At 41.5% G+C, this 5378-nt stretch overlaps 1 non-coding gene across 1 annotated transcript; it reads left to right on the top strand.

The window, feature by feature from the left end:
* Positions 1 to 2590: 2590 nt before the first annotated feature.
* On the top strand, positions 2591 to 2697 carry LOC146914081 (small nucleolar RNA R71). The gene has a single exon (XR_015017207.1). It is a non-coding gene; the product is annotated as a small nucleolar RNA R71 (small nucleolar RNA).
* Positions 2698 to 5378: the final 2681 nt, after the last annotated feature.

Genomic DNA, 5378 nt, shown 5'->3' with positions numbered 1-5378 from the left:
TTCTTAAAAATCGCGGCACGCCAATTTGCACAGAGCGGCGCGATTTTTATGAAACAAAGTAGTGTGTTTTGCTTCCTCAGGCCAAAAAAAAATTGTTTTCTTGAAAAAAAATGCCCGAGTTCCTTTAAGTTCGAAAATTTTGAGGAGAGAATCATGCAAGACATCGGTACCTTGCATGATTTTCTTGGCAAGAGGTATATTTTGAACAAATTTTTAAACTTTCCTGCCTTGTGTTAAAAGAAAAGAAAAATATTTTTGTGTTTTTATTTTTTGAAAGCAATAAAATCATACCTCGAAAAATAAATAGTGGGTTGCCTCCCACTCGCCGCTTCTTTACCGTCACTAGCTTCGACCGATAACTATCCCTAAGGATCATTTGATGTGGCTCCCTCTTCATTGTTTGGGAGTCCTCCTTTACGGTACCGTTTCAGCTTTTGTTCCTTACCCTTGAAAGTTCCTTGTGCACCGGACTTCCTTAGGTTCACGGCTTCATCAACAGCTTGTTTCTTGCCAACCCTTCGTCACGGTACCTCCTAATTCTTTCTAAAGTATCGAGAGAGAGTTGAAAGCATACACCATCGAAAAGCAGCCGGCCCATTACGCATCCCACAGGGGAATCCTCTTATAAGCCAATTTACCACCTGGACCAGTGGTAGTAGTCTTTATTTCATTTTTACCAGCTTGTCAATCCCCCATACTTGTTGTCACGGATGTCTCCCCGATGATTGTTGTTGCATCTGTTCTTTGCTTACTTCCGGTTGCTTAACACCCTCTATCATTCCAACATCTTCAATCACTTCTGGTCTATCTATAGATTCCACACTTTCCACCTCCTTAGATTGAATAGGTTGAGATTCAAGGGTTTTATCTTCGACCGTTTCTTCCACAACGTCAATCCGGTAACACTTGGGATTCTTATCTTGGTGCTTCATTGCCTCAAAGATATTGAAGACTACCTCGCTCCTTATGAAACCTCAACATTAGCTCTCCACGTTCAACATCAATCAAAGCACGACCAGTTGCAAGGAAAGGTCTTCCTAGAATGAGTGGCATGTCTTCATCTTCAGCCATGTCTAGGACCACAAAATCTCGCCGGAAATACCAAGTCATTAACCTTGACTAGCACATCTTCAAGTATACCGAAAGGATAAGAGATTGACCGATCAACTAAAGTAATGGTCATTCTTGTTGGTTTTGGTTCCCCACACTTAAGCTTCTTCATCATTGAAAGAGGCATCGCATTTATACTTGCTCCCAAGTCACATAAAGCTCTTCCAATGTCTACCGGTCCAATGGAACAAGGGATAGTGAAAGCACCAGGATCCTTCAACTTAGGTGGCAGCTTCTTTTGAAGAATAGCACTACAATTTTCAGAAAGTGCTATGTTCTCATCATCCTTAGGCTTCCTTCGTTTAGTCAACAAGTCTTTCATGAACTTAGCATATAACGGCATTTGATCAAGAGCTTCGCCGAAAGGAATATTCACTCGAAGTTGTGAGAAAAGTTGCATGAACTTCTTGAATTGGCCTTCATCCTTTTCTTTCTTCTTTGAAAGGTGAGGGTATGGAAGCTTCACATATGATGGAATAACTCGTGGTTTGTCTCCATCTTTCAAAATTTGACTCTTCGACTTCCTCAAGATTGAATCTTTATCAATTAACTTCTCACTTTTTCTCTCCTCTATTTTTTTCTTCCTTTCGTTTTCAACTACTCCATGATCATTTTCTTTTTCAACTCCACCCTCATCATTTTTTTCAACTACATCATCCTCCTCTACCTCAACTACATCATCAACCTTCTTTGGAGCTTTTGGAACTAAAGGTGTCAAAACCTTTTGCTCCTCAATTCAATAGCATTACAAGACTCATTCTTAGGGTTATCTTTAGTGTTACCCGAGAATCTCGCCTTTACTTTGTTCAGCCAATTGCTTAGCTAATTGCCCCGGTTGAGTTTCAAGCGGCTTCCTAGAAGCTTCATTGTTCTTTCTTTCAGCTTCTTGACTCTTCTTCATCTCTTCAAAGTTGCCTTGAGTCATCTTTATGAAGTTCATCATAGTTTCCTCAAGAGCCGATGGCTTCCTTTGTTGTTGTTGAGGAGGAGTGAGCATCCGAGAGTTCAAAGCATTGTTATTTGAGTAGCTTAGATTGGGATGCTTGTTGATGCCTCGAATTGTAGTATTGATTCTGCCTTTGATAACCTCCCATGAAGTTAGCTTCTTCATTTGACCCTTTCCGGAACACATTCACCGTTGGGATGTTCTTCACCACATAAGTCACACTTGATTGCAGCTACTTGTTGTTGTTTATGGGCCAAAGTGAAGCCTTGAAACTCCTTAGTTAGAGCTTCGATTTGTTTGTTCATAGCTGCTTGGTTCGCAAGGATAGCGGTTTGTTCACTCACCCCAAACACTCCTCTTTCTTTCTTCTTAGCTTCAAAGACGATACTCATTTCCAGCCATGTTTTCTATCAAAGCTTGGACTTCATGATCAGTTTTGCTCTTGAGAGTACCTCCCGCGGAAGCATCTAAGAACATTCGAGTGTTTGGTGTTACCCCCTCAAAGTGAAGATTTGGAGGTATTGCTTCTCGGTGAATTCATGATTAGGGCATCTCTTGAGAAGCAAATTGAATCGCTCCCAAGCATCATACAATGATTCACCTTCTCCTTGCTTGAAGTTAGAGATCTCCATCTTCTTGTCCCAATACTTAGACATAGGGAAGTATTTCTCCAAGAACTTCAGCTCTAACTCTTCCCATGTTTGGACGGTCCGTTTGGAATTGTTAGCAACCAATCTTTTGCTCTTCCCGTCAAGGTGAAAGGAAATAGCCTTAGCTTCTTTTGTGCTTCGTCACGGTGGCCGGTTGCACACAAAACTCGCAGGTTTCAGCAGAAACGGCTCAAGTGTTCATGAGGACTCATAGCTTCGGTCCAATCGAATTGCTTGTCCCTCAAACCGTTGAGGACAGCTTGTCTTGATGTCGAAAGCTACGGGGTTAGCCGGTTGAAAAGTGTGGGTCGGTTGACCGCGATGAGTGGCTAACCCGTAGTCTCCTAGCTTAGGTCTCGGTGGTACAACTCCTTCTCCTTCCATAGTTGCAGATTTAGGAGAAGAGATTGTTTCGCATTCACTTGAGAGTTGCTCCGGTACTTGTTCTCGAACACCCGGGGAACAGATTGAGCTAACCTTTGCGATCGGACGGCTTTCCGAAGTGCTCTAGCAGCTTCTTTCAATTTCCGGATCGTACTCTAAGTCGTCCGAGCTCGTTTACCTCGCACAAACAGCAAAATACCTTAGTAGCACCGCACAACGCAAAGTAATCAAGTGAATATGAAATCGAAAAATAAAAATTAAAAAACGAGAAAAGTAAATTGCAAAAACCCTAAATTTATAACGTAATTGCCTTGTTGAAATAATTCAACAGTCCCCGGCAACGGCGCCAAAAACTTGATAGATCTCCGGCAAGTGCACCAAATACTATCGAAGTAGTAAAAATATCGATCCCACGAGGACCGTTTTTAACTTCAATAATTCAATTGCGTTATATAATTAGGATGTATAAAGTTTATTTTGTTTTGCCACTAGGCAAGAGATTTGGTTTGATTTTATGAAATCAAATAAAAGAAAATAGATTTGATTAAGAAAATATGAGAGAAAGATGAGATCAGATCCGTCGAATCCTCTAAGTTCCCCTAATTGGTCTACTCGCACCTATTTGTTATGAATCCTTTTCTAATTTACGATGATTAACAAAATAGCCCTAATCAATCCCTTGAGTTAGGGCCCTCTTCTTAAACTACAACCCCTAATTCCTTAGGTGGTCTAATAATTCTTGAAGGTTTTACCGAACGTTAACCTATTATCACTAACAAACGATTATCTATTCCTAGACTAACCCCGTTTATTAGAACAATTCAATTAGGTCTAAGTTAAAAGCCATGGTCGGTGGTCATTCATTCTCACGAAATCAAGTTATATGTGATCAAGATATAAAAAGCATTAAGAACAATTGAATTGAATAAACTAGAATTGAATTCATAAACAAAATAGAGTTTCACAACAACATGTGTCAATTAGGGTTACAAAGATTCATCTCGGATCTAATCTCTAAGAGATTTAGCTACTCATAATTGAGTTTACAAATAGCATAATCAATGAAATAATTAAAACATACATGAATTGGTAAAAGGTTGAAGAAATCGCCCTTCTAGCCGTCTCGATGTCTCAAAATCGCACTTTGCTCTCCAAAAATCGTAACCCCGCTCTTCGGATTGAGTGCGGTATTTATAGAAGTCATGGGCCTGACCCGTCAAAATCGCGCCGCGCCTTGTATTATGGCGTGCCGCGATTTCCCTCAAACGGGAGGATGTAATTTTTGCTTCAAAAATCGCGGCACGGCTTGAAATTGACGTGGCGCGATTTCCTTCGAACAGACTTCAAATTTTAAGCTTTTTGCACTCCAAACAGTATAAATTGCATGAGAACTCTATCAAAATGTCACAATAAGTCCCTAATATTACGTAATGAGATAATGTCATCAAAGGTCGGGGTCGGGGACCCCGTTGTTGCGCAGTTGCCGTTGAGCGGGGAGAATTTGTTGTTGTATTTGTTGAGCAATGGCATTGACGGGCACCGGTGGTTGACCGGTGGCGCAGGATACCGCTCGATAGAATGGCGAGAAGAATGGATGTTGAGAGTGTTGCATGTATTGGTAAGGCAGAGGTAATTGAGTAGCAATGCAGATGGGTTACCGAGATACCATCCCTACTTCGCATTCTTTCCTCTTATGGTGGCCATTACCGTACTTCTTTGGTGCACCGGCCGAAGATTCTCCTTCTCAAGAACAATGATACCCTCTCCGACAGCCTCCTCTAGACGAGTTCCCATGGTAACCATGTCGGAGAAGTTGTTTGGAGCAGAGACTATCATTCTTTCCTTATATTCCTTCTTCGCAGTCTTCAGGAACGTCCGTGTTAATTCTTCCTCATCAAGCCGAGGGGAAACACGGGCAGCTGCCCCTCTCCATCTCCGAGCATATTCACGGAATGTTTCATCTCGATTTCGAGATAAAGACTTAAGAGAGTCCCTATTTGGCTTCGTACGAGTATTGAACTCATAATGACTTTCAAAAGCAAAGCAGCGAGATCCTCAAAAGTATGGATATTGTCTTTGCTCAAACCAGTGTACCAATCGCCGCATCCTCTCGCTAGGCCGTCTTGGAAGCAAGTGTATCATCGGTGCATCGTTATCCGCATAATTGGCCATCTTCCGACGTACCGAATGACATGGCTATGTGGACAAGAAGTTCCATTGTATTTGTCAAAATGCGGCACCTTAAATTTCTTAGGAATCTCAAATCGGGATACCAAGCATAGATCATG

Source organism: Medicago sativa, chromosome 6, assembly GCF_051527215.1.
Source record: "Medicago sativa cultivar Bolivia chromosome 6, Bolivia_mono, whole genome shotgun sequence".
Taxonomy (NCBI): domain Eukaryota; kingdom Viridiplantae; phylum Streptophyta; class Magnoliopsida; order Fabales; family Fabaceae; genus Medicago; species Medicago sativa.
The sequence above is the reverse complement of the archived record's forward strand: the minus strand, read 5'-3'. Positions and strand labels throughout refer to the sequence as shown.